A 17,716-nucleotide genomic window follows, 5' to 3' on the forward strand; every position below is an offset into this window, starting at 1 on the left:
TTATATTACATTATACTGTGTTATATTATTTTATATTATGTTATAGCACAAAGAAAAGATATCCAACAGACATTCATACGTGCAAAGCCGTGTGCAACGGTGATTTTTAACGGATTTTCACTTGTATGCTTTACACAGCTTTTTAAAGAAGTTTGTACTAGCTTGGATGTCTGTTTTTTGTAGTTATGTTATTTTATATTATGTTATATTGAATTATATTATATTACATTGTAGTATACTGTATTGCATAATATTATGTTATAATCTATTATATTTTGTTATATTAATTTATATTATATTCTATTACATTATTTTATATTATATTATATTGTATTATGCTCAAGTATATCGACAATGGGGAGGGGCAGGGAGTGCATCAGGGTATCTTACAAGTGAATGACTGGATGGTGGAGTGGATTGCCAACCTGAGTCACGCGGGGGAAGCTTTGTGTTTTTCCCTAAAGGTCTGCAATGAGTAAGACGCACCCTTCTAACAAACAAACCATCAGGCGGGTTTAAGCTGGTACAGCGAAATTCTTTATTATACGGCTGGATGTTCTTACTGGAAAGCGCCGGGTCCTCAAAACCCATTTTGGCCTTCTTAACAGCAATTATATGAAAGCTATCTGATAATCAAATTCGGATATACTGTAAGTCTAGTTTTATTGTAACTGAGAATAATAAATAAAATCAGAATTATAAAATGCTAGTACTCAAGGTAGAGCAAGGATGTGAAGATGTACAACAAAAAGGTGACGCGTGACAATGTTGATTTGAGCAAGCTGAAATCTTTTAGTGGCTTAACTTTTAACTTCAACCAAAGGGGTCGAGTTTAAGCATCTCATTCATGCAAATCACTCGAGTCTCTGGTATGCCGGAAAATACCGAAAAAGATCTACCATTTACTATACGAACCGGTAAAATAAAAGTTACCAGAAGTTGTCAGTTTCTACTTGCGACAGCATTCTTATACACATTGAGCTCTTCACTGTATGGATATTTTTCTCAATCTCTATACAGCTAGTTGAACATCAGAATGAAAGGTTGGTTCGAACTATAGACTAGGTTGTAAGCGGTATTCAGTAGCGCTGCACTCACCGCTACCTGATGGAAACCCATCATGCTATTTTTATTTTTTCACTATTAGAGATAGTGAAGAATTAATTGTGTACGAGAATAAGTAGAAAGTAACAACTTCTGATAACTATTATTTTGTCGGTTCGGATAGTAAGTGGTAAAAGACCTTTATCGGTACTTTCGGTCATACCAGAGACTCGAGTGATTTGCATTGATGAGATGCTTAAGTTAAACTCCTCTAGCGAAAGTTAAGTTAGTAAAAGATTTCAGTTTGCTAAAATCAACCTTCTGCCACATCTCGCCTTTTCATTCTTTATCTTCACATAAATGAAATAACTCAACATCTTTTAACGTAGGATTGCGCCTTTGTTTTCCTTACCAGGGTGCAAATTCAAAATATAGAAGTAAAACCATGTAGACAGTGGTTAGGTTTTAAACATCTACAACTCAACCACGCACAATGTCTAATTATCCCTGTTTTTCAAACTATTGTCATTCCTCTAATTGATATGACTGTTTCGTATACATGAATTCACGGTTTCCATATGATTTCTGCTCTTCAATGAGTGCGTTCGCATTTGAGAAAATTACTCACAGAAAACTAAATTCAGTGTCGAATCGACTTGCACTCTGTGCGGTTCGATACTGCCGTAGAGAAGGTTGCTTCCACATCGTCTAAAAAGTTCAGGAACTAACTAGGAAAACAACATTTCTTGAGCAAAATTTCTTTATTTAATATCTAAATTTTTTATATCATACTTATAGAATGATTTGTCCATGGCCTTAAAATAGGCTTCAGTTGCGCCGATGACTCTCTCAGATCATCAAATGACAAGTAGTCGCTGGGGGCTAGGATATTGAGAATATGGTGGGTGAAGAAACAGATCGGTGCCCAATACGTTCAATTTGGCCATTATTTTCATTGACTTATGGCACGGTGCATTGTCTTGGTTAAAGATGATTTTTTCTGCTTCATATGAGGCCGTTTTTTACGATTCCATATTTCAAACGCATTAATAACTCCTAACACATTAATAACTAAAAACTTTTGTTGCTACTTCCTTTTCAAGATAGTCGACGTTAATTATACCTCGAGCATCTAAAAATAGACGCCATACTTGTTGCAGCTACCTGTTGCGTTTTCCCTGTCTAAATGTTGAAACAACTGCGGAGAAAAAAGATAGATCCATGTTTCGTCCACTGTTTCATACCAACGCAAGAAATCCTTTTTATTGCCCCTAAACAGTGCCGACTAGCTCTCTGGATTGTTGATGCGTTGTTGCTTTTGATAGATTGTGAGCGAACGAGGCCCCTATTTGGAAAAGATTTTTTTCATGCCCAGATTTCCGTATACGATCATGAAAGCACTTCCAGTTCAGTCGGACTTTGATTTTATGTTCATCCATTACGATTATCAAAACTTGCTCACATTTTTTCCGGATGACTGCTTAATTTGGTCACGTTAAAATCAGAATACCACAAATCATTGTTTTTAATCTGAGTGCGGGTAACACTTCTTAAACCATTGCTGGACTTGCCCGGTTTTTCCTTATAGGAAGTTTGACATTACAAACGTCATCTTATTCGGTCTCCGGACTTTTTTTAACAATGTGCTATGCACATCAACGGCTGGATTTGTTTTGTGTACCGTTCGATTCGCCCAGGTTTGCGGTTCAATGCATACGGCGCTGGTCTTATAAGCCAGTTGTCATATGTTCGAGCCCCGACGTGGAATGATTCATAGTGTCAGTAGGATCGTAGTACTAGTCATAAATTGATTCCGTATGCTAAGAATCGGCTGCGAAGTCTGTTGAAACAGAAAGGCCAAATTCCACAGAAGGATAGTAATGCCAAGACATTGCTTTCGATTCATGCGTGACATCTTTCACCATCAACTAAACGATCAGGGTAACCAAAATTCTCAACGAAATAATTTCGAAAATTTACAAACACAAATAAGTTTATACGGAACCTGAAAAACTGCTGACTTAATATTCCAAACAAATATTGGCAGAAATTTTGTAGTTTGATATTGTATTTAAACCTTAAATGCGCAATTTTGTTTTACAACCAAATATCGAAAACGCTTCAAGCTTCGAATTTTCGCGTCTCATGCAAAGTTATATCGAAACAAAATATTATTTAAAAATCGACTAAATAATACTTCAAAATAGTGGGTCGTTCTCCCCGGTACGAATAATTACCCACCTGGGCTTAATATGTTTCACCGGCTCTGTCTGTATTCAAACCAATTATCTCAATATAGCACTGATTGGATTAATTATAGCTTCGTTGGAATGTCTGAATTTTACAGGAAGATGGTTTTAGCCAACGTCAACGTCAGCATGTGTAATCGGTTCACTACAAATGTGACTTTGATCTGTTAGAACCACATCAATTGTAGAGGGATTTTTCACGGAAGAGAAACAAGTCGGATTACTGGGATGAAGAACTGTAAAGTTATGAAGTATTTTACCATTACTGTTATTTTGCCTACAATTCCAACAACGCCTTACCTTTGGAAATCAATTGCTCTTAATTGTGAGGGAGAGGACTCAATATTTGGAGTCTCCATTTCTTCTGAGAATTCCATAAAGAGACGATGACCTCTACTATTTCGACCGAAAATAAAAACATAGACTACGTGAGTCATGGGAGAAGGGTTTGGTGAAAGGTTGGTGGTGATAGCAATGATATCTAGCCTTCGTTAATAGTTTTTGTTGTGTTTTTTATAGAAAATTTGAAAAGAACTTTTTGTGGCTGAATCTCGGCAAAATAATTGCCAAGGTTTGCACCACCGAGTACTTGGTAATCATCTCGGCAAAATATTAAATTGCGGAGTCTCGACAATCTCATATTTGATAAACGTCAGTTATTAACGAAATTGTCAGCAACAAATTTACTGTCTGTTCGGCATAACCTTTACTGAATGTTCGGTAAAAGCAACAAAGCGAAATTTATGATTTACTGAGCCTTGAGTAATTAGAAGTAAACGAAAAAATGTTTTTTTTTATAATTGTCAACATTCAATTTCAAGATTTTATTTTGTTGCCGTATAAACATACAAAAAATATACTCTACATTACTTATGTTTTTAAATTCTTCGAAACATCCTATAATGACTTTCCGACAGTGAAGGCAGGATCTAGAGGGAGGTTTCTATAAACTATCAACAATAATTGGTAGTTATTATACTTACTGGATAGATCGAAAATTCTCACAATTTCCTTTTGGACTAATTCCATTTTTTCTAATGATTACCGGAATTTTTCTTCCGAAAAATTTCATCAGAAAATAACTGCGTAGTGCCAAGCGAAAATGTAAAACATAGTTGACTTTCCGAATTTTGGCAAAATTTAACACATATTTCTAAATTTCGGCAATCGTATTTGCTGATTTCGGGATAATTGTTAATCACCAATGAGGTCAGCACAAGATTTTGACAAATCTCGGCAAAAAAATGCACATTTCTGAAAAATCAGTAAATCTACTAAACGAATCTCGGAAAACATAATATTGATTTCCGGCGAACGACCGCAACTAGGTTAAAGCTGGGTATAAATAAACGATATAAATGAAAATTAATTTTGATTATAGAGTAATCCTGAAAATTGTGTGTTGCCGATCTGTCTCGGCATTCTACTTTACCGAAAATTCGTTTTAAGTGTGCATTGAACGAGTCCTGCCTATCCTATGTTGGATGAGTTAACACCAATTTTTATCCGAAATTAATTAAACAGTTTTCTTGTTTCACTACTCAAATTACATCCCATTCCTAGAATGCCCGGTAAAAAATCAGTGTCAAACACACATCAAAGTGAACGATGAAGGATAACGGTGAAATATGCTACACATCTCAGATTTTTACATTAGGGAGGGTGAATCGTTTCCATGCAACGAGTAAACTGTTTGTGTCTCTCTGTCTAGGGTGCGGCGACTCGGGCTATGATTAAGCACGGTTCATCAAATTAGAGATTTAGACAGAGAAGGAAGCTCTCGGATGCGATTTATGGGCAAGGTCGTGTTACATCGGAATATACCTGACACCAACCGGAAAATTGGCTTTTCCCACTTCATTCGCCGGTTCAATTGACAAGGTAAACCTTTGTTTGCCAAGATATGCAATTCTAGCAGTTACAATGTTTTCAACTAATAAGATTAAACACCACCCTCTTCGGATGTGGAGGCATAATTATTATTTAAACAACGGCTACTAATTGATTTAATTGGATAGCTCATTTGTGAAAAAGTAACATTTTTCCTATGTAAAGATTTTTTCGTACTGTCGATAAATTTATGGTTAGGATAAATTAAGTCCCAAGGGATTCAATTACGCTAGCTTAATCGGATTTGTGTTGCACAAAAATAACACTCATGTTTTAATGACGTTCCATGGCGAATCAAAATCGATGTGCATACAACATAAAAAATACGTGCTAACCATTACATCACATTACAATCAAATTACATTTCCTAGTGCTCTGGAATGGAACAGAATGCATGGATTATACGACCAATTGTAACATAATTGTTAAGCAACGATGCCAATTTTTGCACACTATTACATCTAGCTCAGATGACACAATTTTATATTTCGTGTATGAAGTCAGGCAAGCATTCACATAAAACTAAATATTTAACTGTTCAACAGTGTTATTTGCACATCTAATTGTCGGTTGAACAATAAAATAAGGCAAGTTCATGTGATTTCCCTCTTCAGATTGCTAAGAGTATATGGTAAAGAAAATAAACAAATTATCTCCAAACTTGAGCTTGCTTCAGATCGAAACAATTCGAAGTTTTTTGTTCCTAAGTGAAGGATTTTTAATGCCATATTTCAGATTTTTAAGTTACGATAGTTCTTCAGATGAATTCTAGGACTATCATCGCTACTTTAAAGGAAACCACATCTTGTAAAATGCGGACAAATATAGATCAAATCGGTCTAGAGTCAACTCATGAAATGACTTACTCAAAATGATGAACAACAATGTGATTTGTCTAAGCAACAACAGTTTTCGATACTTGAGAAAAGTAAATAATCCTCTTTATGGATTCAGATATCGATCTGAAGTGCAAACACGGTTGGGCTTAAAATAAAGGTATGTTGACACCTTTGCCGATTATGTTTTAGTATCTCAGAAATGCTCTTTCTCACTACTTTTGTGCTTGTTCTTTCATTCCGTTCTTAGCTGTTCTGAAATACGACGTTTCTTTTCAATACAGGTAAACCAATATTTGAAGAGGGTATTGCAAAAGGTTAGCATTTGTCATTTTTGCATCGACCAGAAGTTTCCTGTTGTTTGTATCTACTTGACAGTAATTGTTGCTAGACCAATGTTTTCCATTTGCTCGTATCCTATATTTGATGCGTATGATTCATTCAAATCCCGGTAGCAGTTTGCTTTGTGTAACGAATGTACCACACTGCGAGGCTGGAAAAAGCAGGGGACAATTCAGTGTCGTAATTTTCAGATTATCGTCATCTAATCTGGATTACATTCAATTGCCCCGAACAGCATGTTATATAATTGACGAACGGCATGAGAATACACTATTGCAGCCTTCACAGCAGAAATCATCAAGCACTGTTGCATTGTATTATTGCTCACTACAAGCGCATTCGTATATGTACTTGATCTGGCTATTCAAGAAGTTATGCGCTACAACCTGTACGAACGAAGAACTTGAAAAATTTAAAACAACATTCAAGGGTGCTTAGCAAATTTTCATCGTGTTCTTATTGTCTCACTCATTTGAACTTTTTTGAATGTTTCTGTTCTTAATATTATTACCAATGTTGGTAAAATATCCAAATTTCGAAAATTTTTTGCAAGTGATTTTCAGACATACAAATCATCGATCAGAAAACTCACTGAAAAAAACTTCCCAAATGATTTTTAACAAACACGATTCTTACTGAAACTGATTTCACCTGTCAAAAAATCAGTTGTGAAAAGTTTACTAGCGAACATTCTTCTCGGTGTTATTTAAGAAAAAAAAGTTCGCACATTGAATATATCTTATATGATTCTCGAAAAGAAGACTTTTGGGAAATGAATTTTTATAGCCGTTATATCTCAACAATTTGCAGAATATATGATGAGTAAATTCGCCGATGAACAAAAACTGAACCTTGCTGAAAATATTCATTGTGCGTAGGGTGGTTGAATTGAAGAACAGCTAAATGTTTACCATTTGCGATTTTATGCTCTGTTAATAAGAGGATCAATAGTGGTGATATATTCGGGTTTTTTTTTAGAAAATTCCTTGAACTGATTTTTTCACGAGTGATAATGAAATGAACTTTTTCTTATCATGATTTCCCAACACTCACACATAATATACACCCAAACCTCCGTTTACGTAAACGTTTTTTACATTACCTCTTTTTACGTAACTTTTTTCCACGACAAAAATCCCAAATAACGTAATCTTTTTTTACGTTCAAAATTCCAAATAACGTAAACTTTTTTTACGAACCTACTTCGTAAAAAGAGGTTTTTGCATACAATGAAAATCGTTTCCGGCTCATTTTTATTCCATGGAAATTACTACAATATGGGCATTTTCGGAACGGGTTTGATGAGTAGATGTCGGAAAACGATGTTTGAGGTGGTTCTGAATTCCAAGATGGCGACTTCCGGTTTATTGATATTCCTTGAAAACCCTTACAATATGAGTATTTTCGGAACGGGTTTGATGATTAGATGTGATGTGATGTGATGTGAAGTGAAGCCACCATCAGTTCAAGGACTTGCCAGTGGATGCGGGTAGACTTACAGTAGCCCCGATATGACTCATCCATTCACTTTCTTACTATAGCTGTTACCGAAAAGCGAACAAAAAGGGTTGGGCGGATATGTAAGTAGAGTTACTTACTCGTATTCTGCGGGAATAAAAGATGCTCTTCCAACCATAATATCCAGTGCATGGATGAAGCATTTCGCTATACATGCTTGAACCCGCCTGATGGTTTGTTGGAGAAGGGCGCGTCAGACTCATTTCAAACCTTCAGAAGGAAACAAGTTTCCTTCAAGTGACTTGGGCTGGCTATCCACAATCCCTCGTCCAGTCGTCAATTCGTCCGATGCCCTGATGCTCCCTACCCTTTACGACCCCGTGCAAAATGTTTTATATTGAAAAATACAATGAAACATAGTGTAATGAAATTAATATAACATGAAAAAAAATAATAGATCACAAAATAATACAATATAACATAATATAATATAATGCATTTTAATTTAATATAATATAATACAATGTCATACAATATTATATAATATATCATAAAACAATATATAAAATAACATTTAGTGTAGAGTGTCAGTTATGCTCTTCTATCTTCGCAATACTGCAGGAAGTAGAATATTTCTCTTATAATAACAATAATAATATCCACATCTATAAAAATAATATATGTTATTATTATTGATGACAAATTAATAATAATAACAGTAAATATAATAATGAAAATAATAATAAAAAACGAATCTAATATAGTACAATGAATTATATAATAAATAATAGAATGAATAAAATGATATGTTGCGATATGCTATGATATTATATTACTTGAATTTATATGTCATTTCTCATCCTCTCATTCTGCCATCAACGCATTCCATCGACCAATTGTCACCACAGACACACGTGTAGGCATGAAACAGGAACCAGTGAGGACCAAGCTCACCTTGTGACGAACTTGATAGTTAGTTAAAAGATTACTTTAAAAATGATAACTTATAAGGAAAACAAATTTATATTTTGCGCAGAGGTACGTAGTACAACTCATAATCGGAACGGGTTTGATGATTAGATGTCGAAAAACTATGTTTGTGATGGTTCTGAATTCCAAGATGGCGACTTCCGGTTTATTGATATTCCTTGAAAACCCTTACAATAATAATACATTAAAAATAACAAAAACATTGCCGGAAAACTATATGGGTTTCACTTTTTATTTACTTCATTCATTATCACAATGTTTCCTGAATAAAAACTGATGAACCGAAAATTCCGGGGATAAACTCGAGTCCCTTCGAAACTCGCAGAGGGCTACGGCAATGTGATGGCCTTTCGTGTCTGCTATTCAACATTGCTTTGGAGGGTGTGATAAGAAGACCGAGGATAGACACGAGTGGCACGATTTTCAGAAAGTCCGTCCAGCTACACGGTTTCGCTGATGATATTGACATTATAGCACGCAACTTTGAAAAGATGGAGGATACGTACATCGGACTAAAAGCTGAGGCCAAGCGGATCGGACTAGACATCAATGTGTCAAAGACAAAGTACATGAAAGGCAGGGGCTCGAGAGAAGATAATGTCAGCCACCCATTACGAGTTCTGATTGGTGGTGATGAAATCGAAATGGTCGACCAGTTCGTGTACTTGGGCTCACTGGTGACTGCCGATAATGACACCAGCAGAGAAATTCATAGACGCATATTGTCAGGAAATCGTGCTTACTTTGGACCACGCAGGACGCTTCGATCGAACAAAATTCGCCGTCGTACGAAGTTAACTATTTACAAAACGCTGATTAGACCGGTTATCCTCTACGGGCACGAGTCCTGGACAATGCTTGCTGAGGATCAACGCGCACTAGGTGTTTTTGAACGGAAGGTGTTGCGAACCATCTTTGGCGGGGTGCGGATGGAAGACGGTACGTAGAGAAGGCGAATGAACCATAAACTGCACCAGCTGCTGGGAGAACCAACCCTCGTCCAAACGGCCAAGGTCGGAAGGTTACGGTGGGCCGGGTATGTTGTTAGAATGTCGGAGAACAACCCTGTTAAAATGATCGTCGATAATGATCCGATCGGTATAAGAAGAAGAGGCGCGCAGCGGGCAAGATGGATCGATCAAATTGAGGACGACCTGCGGACCCTTCGCAGCTACCGAGGTTGGCGGCGAACAGCTATGAACCGAGTTGAATGGAGACGCTGTATACAGCAGAGACCCGCGTGGTCTACGACAAAAAGAGTAAGAGAAGAGCATATAACCTTTGTATAAGTTGTGTCTAGGAAAATGTATGTAAATGCTCCACACAAGGGTTTTGAAATATTGCAAAATAGTATGAAAATCATCAAGTCGAATCATTGATTCGATTTTCTGCGATAATTGTTAACTTGTGATTCTCTCTTGGTAAATTACATACAGCACCGATCATTACAAGACTGTAATTTATTTAAGGGCCGTGAAATACTCAGAGTATGAAGTGGAGCGAAGAAATGTGGAAAAATTATCTCACGATTCATACATTGAGAGACACGAGTTCTTCTAGCATCTTCTACCGGATTGAAAATGTTGTATACAATGTAGATAAATATCGAACAGCTTCTGTCAAATTATCGGCAATCACCAACACTGTTCTTTTTATTTTGGAATCACTCTTCTCTTTTGAATAAATATTTATGATTAATGATTATGATTATATAAATGATTAAGAATTAATTTGGGTGTTCAGCCACAAGTGGTGACTTTTCAGCACTATACATGATTTGTTTATTACCATGAAGACATCATTTGCTTCCGCAATTCTGTGATTTTTGTGTAGGGAAAATTCTAAACCTACTTGTATTGTGTAATGGGAAAAACGAACTTATATACTAACTTACTAGCGAAGATAGAGAGCGAATCTATTCAATTGAAGATTTCATAGATTTTTGACGGAATTTTCTTATAATATTATGTGACATTACATCTAATGGTTCTATGTTTGTGAGTCTATGTAACTCATTTGTATTAAACCAAGGAGGACGCTTCAAAATTATTTTCAGAATTTTATCCTGAATCTTTTGAAGCGTTTTCTTTCTGGTGAACAAAAACTTGACCAAACGAGTTTAGCACTTAGCAGTTCAATTTGAACTGCTCTGCACTGACGAGTCTAAGACAAAAAGTAAAGATAGTGAAATTGGTTATGTGCCCTAACACGGAATAAGGTTAACCTCTAAATGACTAAGTATTTTGCTTGATCAGACCATGTCAATTCCAAGCCATTCAGTTTGATAATGTGATTATTATTTGGTTTATGATAAAAAGGCTCTCGGCTTATGAGAAAAGATATTTAATTGCGTTTTTGATGAAATTTGTGCAATTTTCCATTTAGACGGATAATCACTAAAAATATTTAAGCTTCCTTGTAGGCGACTGCAGATCACTCTTAGATTTCTACCTGTGACTAACAGACTTGTGTCGTCACAGAGTAGCGATTTCTGACAACCAACGGGTAGATTTGGAAAATCAGAAGTGAAAATATTATACAAGATTGGAGCTACGCTCGAACCCTGCGGAACACCTGCGCGTACTGATAGCAAAAGTTTTTGTAAATCACCATTGAAGAAGTTTAACTGTTCACCGGTGCATTGGAATGGTAAATATGCTCCAGCGATAAAATGAATTCCATGAATGGTTTCAATTTCGATTCTCAAGCTTTGAATAACTTAAGCATTGAAAGAATGTAAAATTCGATGTTTGATTTTCCGTTGGACAAAAATGGTAACTCCATCACTCATTCCAGTAAATCTGTCAAATCGATGAATCACATAATGTGGATTGCCTTTCAATTTGACACTTGGTTTAAGAAATGTTTCTGTCACAACAGCAATATGAATTTTGTGAACTTTGAGAAAGTTTTAAAATTCGTCTTTACTCGATTTTAAAGATCGAGCATTACAATTTAAAATATTCAAAACATTATTTAACATCTCTGTTAAATTTTTAATTCATTATAATATTATTTGCAAATTGCATACAACTTGAAAAATTGATCTTGTAGGCAGATCATTTTATTTTCCGTTATATCACCTAAATCGACTTCGTTGAGGAAGCGAATGGCATTGAAGGAATTCTTGTAGGTAGATGTCTACCTGTTACGTTAGTGTATCTGTCATTAGAAGAATAAGATGACGCGGGCGATCTACCTATCAATAGATTGTTTTCATTAGAAAACGAACTGGAAAGTGTTCCTGGTTTTTGTTTGTTAGCATTAGAAGAATCAAGTGGCAGTTGTCTACCTGGTACACTAGCGTAACTGTCATTAGAAGAAGATGATGACGTGGCCCATCTACCGGCAATAAATTGTTTTCGTTAGAAGACGAATTGGAAGGTGTATCTGTTTTGCCTTTCTTTATAGACAGATATTAGAATTACTGGAAAAACCGATTTTCGAACGGAGCCTCCATATAGTGTTATAGATCCATAGTGTTATATACCATTCGACTCAATTCAACGAGATCGCAAAATATCTGAGTGTGTATGTGTGTGCACTTTTCGAAGATATTTTTACCGCTCAATTTTCTCAGAGATGGCTAATTTTATTTTCTCAGGGATGGCCGATTTTAACAAACTTGTTTGAAAACTACTATTGGGCCGTCGATCAAGTTCAAAGATCAAATGGCTGCGACTTCTGGTTCAAGAGATATGTTGGTATAAGTGACGTAACTGACAAAACGCGTTGTTTTTTTACCGCGCAATTTTCTCAGAGATGGCTAAACCGATTTTAACAAGCTTAGGCTCTTTTGAAATCTACAGTTAGGCCATTGATCAAGTTTGAAGATCAAATGATTGTGACTTTGGTTTCCGAAGATATGATGGTATAAGTGACGTAACCGACAAAACGAGTTCATTTTACCGCTCTTATTTATATAAGAGTGTCAATATTTTGGGATCTCCTCTAATTTCGTAAAGCTCTAGTGCTCAAAAGTTGTCCTCATGTAAAATTTGAGCTAATTCGTACATGGGTAAGGGGTGCTGCCCGGTGGTTAAAGTTTGAAAATTTTCGATCTTGAAAAGCACCATAGAGAGTACATGAAATTTCCGAAATCGATATTTTTTTATGCCAAAAGTCTTAAAATTGCATGAAACGTCGAGATTTAGTGTCATCTCAAAACAATTTTTTGTTGAAAAAATCGACTTTCTGAGACTTTTTCTAAGTCACAGAAAGTCGATTTTTTCAAGAAAATTAATTTCTTAGTCTTGAAAAAGACTGATTATATTAGAATATCACTCTTATGATAGGCTGACTAATTGTTAGTCTTCAAAAAGACTGTTAGTGATTCAAGCAGCCTTGAAAAAGACTGAATCAATGAAGCTTTAGGTAGCCATAAAAATTTTCCAGAAGCCAAGAGCTATTCGCGTGCGGTGCGAACGACTGTACAACACCGACTGATTGGAATCGCTCTGGTTTTCAGTCCTGAATTGACTTGCTTTACTCAGACCCTGTCAGCTTGGAGTAAAATCAATCTTCAGTTCATCAACGCCATCGCACGGCATCACATTCAACATATCCAGTCAATTGTATGAGTGCGCAGTGCTGCTATTTTGGCGCGCACGAATTTTGACATTTCTCTCCCCTACTCCTATGTACAAGATTCGATGCGGACTCGCCTGAGGGCGCCATGCTCGCAGAAAAAGATGTTGCCAATGATTTGTTCGGGAAATGTGAGAGCTGGATATCTTGTGAATATGATGTCTTTGATTTAACGCAGCAACATAATTTTTCTCCATATCATCGGAAATATGATCAGCAAATTATGATAAAACAACTCAATTTAAAAATTTTCTAAAATGTGTAGTTCAAACGAGCATTTTGGTAAAATTCAATGCCATGTAATGCCAATGCCTAATTGTAAAATTCAGCCAATTTTATATGTTAACATTTTCAAACAAGGGACTAACGGAATATTAAATCAGCGATGAATAACTAACTTACAAAATAACTTTGACAACCACACCAAATAATTCATTTCGCTCCTTTCTACCGATAAGGTTTTGCGAAAGTTTGGAGTAAACTCAGATTTCTAGGGAATATTTGAAGAAGTTATGTTTCAAACTTTTCACCAATTTCCTAATGCGAATTGATCGCTCATAACATTAATATGAAACAATAAAGTATAAACTGATGACCAAATTCAAAAACATTTGGCCATAACGGAACTCTTCGTGCTGCTTGCTGACATTCTGGAATCGAAGTAATACCAACAACATATACACAATTCAATTTTTCAGTGCAGTCTGACATTGAAACGCGATTAAGCGAGTAAAGCAAAAATATCGAGCAAAAGCCTACATCATCATTATTTGTGCTTGGCTGAATATGTATGTTGGACGCCTTTGTTTTCATGGACATCGTGTCTCAATTACTACCATCGTTGTTGCAAACTTGTGAGCAGTAAGCAATTTTGCGTTTTAGGACGCTTGTTTTACATAACAGTAAGTATAAGTCATTTGGTAATCGGATTATAATTAATCGGAGTTATGATATCTATTAACGTACAGCAGTTCCTTATGAAAAATTTAGTAGATATTCCATGATTTTGTAATATTCGGTAGAATCGTTTCTCATTGAAAAATATTAGGCCGTATTGTTTTTATTAGGTCGTTAGAGTTAGCTTTTCCATGTTAGGGCGGCTCGAAAAATCGATATTTTTCTCTTCGTTGATTAACAGTTTGAACAAGAAATATGTAACTTTTGAACTTTCTACATCGATTGCAAAACCAAACCGATTCGTTAAGAATTCTTTGCGCTTTGTGGGATCAGAGTGATGTTTCCTATGATGAGTTGCTGAAACCGATTGTGTTAGTACGTTACAAACAGTAAATAATCAAATATGGCCAATAAACATTGTTGAAGCGACCAGAATATGGTATCAGCCAGAGGAAAACGACATTCCTTAATGACAATGCTTCGTATCTCATTTAAAGTTTGACAGTGAGCATATAGAGGAGTTCAAACGGAATGTGATATCCCATGCGGCTTACTCACCTGACCTAACCTTTTCTAAATTGCGTCAATGGGACACGAACTCGGTGACCGCTTACTTCGAAGAGGTAATGAAATAAGTCGATTCATTCTTCAAATAGAAAGTAATGTATTTTTTTCTTGAGAGAATACCGCAAATGTGTGTTTAGCAATGGACAATACTTCGGATAACCAGTGGCGTACCGAGGAAATTTAGCGCCCGGTTAGATTTGCCGCCTGAACTCCACTGGAAAAATGACTTAGGCGAGCAAAAAAAAGGCCCCCATCAGAGCCCCCCCCTCGAATCGGCTGCGTCATCTTTTGAAACAGAAAGGTCAAACTCAACAAAAGCTTCGCTTTTCAACCTAATTTGGAAAACACAGAAAGCAAAAACCAGGCACGGATTTTGCAACCGGACAAAAAATATTTGAATGCATAAAAACTTATTCGGTTCTCAAAACCGATATTTTTATCCGGTTTTTGAATTCAAAGTTTTTTTTTGGATCATGTCGCCCGTAACAAATAAGCAAACCATGCTTCGTCCTAAGGGCAGTCAACAACAACTTTGAATAAAAAAAACCTGTTTTAATCCACCTAGTGGTGTAATGATGCCTTTCTTATTTTACTTATATTTCCAAAAATATCACCAGAAGATTTTGTGAAGATTTGTTTTTCGATCTGGAATAAAATAATAAAACTTTCTTTGGGTATAAACTAGCATAACCTTTTCAAATTCTAAACAGTTATGTCAAGTTGATAAGAATTTTTCTTTATTTTGCATCGTCGCACTAAATGATTAAACACTCTTTACCCTACATACTTTAAAAAAAACCCTGTGATTTTACATCTTATTAGATGGCATGAAATTCATTGGAATAAAAAAAAATACTGATAGCAACCGCCGCGACTTGAACCGAGAATCATTAGATCGCAAGTACGTCTGTTAATCGACTGAGCCACAGGAGCATGCATTTGCTTGGCTGGTGCATTTAAATTTATACAGTCGCACCTGCTAGCAGAACGCAAGTTACAGTCGAAACCAGTAAAATTCAAGCTCATCTAACATTAAGTCATTACAAATAAAATCTTCAGTGATTTTACAAATTAGGTCTTTATCAATTACATCATATAAGGGGTTGAGTCACCTGTAAAATTCAAATTTTTTGGAGTGTATGGTTCTGGAACCGGAAATCGGACCCAGATGAAATTAAACAGCATCCTATGAGACTGTCGGAACTTTTATTTGAGTCTGTTTGTGGAAATCGATCAAATCTCTAATCGATCTAAGAAAATAGAGTGAGCCTCGTATTCAACTTTTTGACCACTACTTCTGGTACTTTTGGAACCAGTACAGCCAAAGTCGGTTCGTTTAGTAAGTAACTAATATAGCCTACGAATTGAATCAGTTTTAAGCTAAATCTAGAAGAATTTTACCCTTCGTCGCTTTAAATGACGGTGTGAAATTCAATAGCAACCTACAGGACTACGAGATTTTTTTATGAGTGACATTATTTGACACATACTTACACACAGACACATACGTTGCTCGATGAACTAAAGACTGTCCCAGAAAGTATGGACGCACTTTGATTTCGCTGTAAATAATTCACAAGTGTTAGATATTCAAATCTTATTTGATATACTGATAATATTAGACTACAACAACAAAATATTATTCTCAATATTTGCTGTTTAGCCATTGTAGACTAGCTGGCGCACCTTCTTGCGAACGTTCCTCATTAAATTCCGTACAAACTTCTTGGCGACAAGTTTTGACACTTTTTTCCAATCTTGAATGGTTCCGGCTGCCGAGACATGTTTCCTAAGATGTGCCTTCGTTAATGCCCAATATTCCGCAATTGGTAGAAGTTGTGGGCAATTTGGTGGATTCATGTCTTTTGGGACGAAAGTGACATTTTCGGTAGTATACCATTCTACCGTTGATTTCGAGTAGTGGCAAGACGCAAGATCTCGCCAGAAGACAACAGGATCCTTGTGGCTTCGAATCATGGGTAGAAGTCGTTTTTGTAAACATTTCTTGATGTATATTTCGCTGTTCATTGAAACAGTGGTGATGAAGGGTTTCGGAATCTTACCGCAGCTACATATTGCTTGCCAGACCATAGCTTTCTTACCAAATTTTTCGACTTCAATCGATGTCTAGGACTGGTTTAACACTTGCCCTTCTCACATCGTATAAAATTGTGGTCCCGGTAAGGATTTGCAATCGAGTTTCACGTAGGTTTCGTCGTCCATGATTATGCAGTTTCGGACTATGTTTTGGTTGTTTCTGCTTCTTATAGGTTTGAAGATTCAAACGTTCTTTAGCACGAAGAACGTTTGACTTCGAAGTGCCCACTTTTTTGGCCACATCCCGAACTGAAACCTCCTTCTTTTGCTCGAACGCCGTCAGTATACGTTTATCCAACTGAGGGTTAGCAGGACGTTTTTTTCGACCCGTTTATCCTCAAAAATGTTATCCTCGTCGAACTTCCTGATTGCATTTCGCACGGTTTTTTCACTTACTCCTTCCATTTTTGCTATCTTTCTAAGTGACAGTCCGCGTTCTGTGCACCATTTGCACACAATTTTTCGACGTTGTTCTGCTGAAAGTCCACGCATTTCGAAACAAACGAATGAAAACGAATGAACAACTGCACAAGTGGTTAGAGAAGAGTGTAAACAACAGGACGCAGCCATAAAAAATGACAGATTCTGAGCCATTGTGAAATGGCAGCGGTTTTCGGTTGCGTCCATACTTTCTGGTACAGTCTTTATGTCGAATTATATAGAACATATTGTATAAAGCATCGTTTTCATGATCTTGTAATTACACTAACAAGTAGGTACAAATTGAATAAAAGGATTAGAAATTTACATATTTTTCTC

The sequence above is a fragment of the Malaya genurostris genome, chromosome 3, assembly GCF_030247185.1.
Source record: "Malaya genurostris strain Urasoe2022 chromosome 3, Malgen_1.1, whole genome shotgun sequence".
In the NCBI taxonomy this organism is placed as follows: domain Eukaryota; kingdom Metazoa; phylum Arthropoda; class Insecta; order Diptera; family Culicidae; genus Malaya; species Malaya genurostris.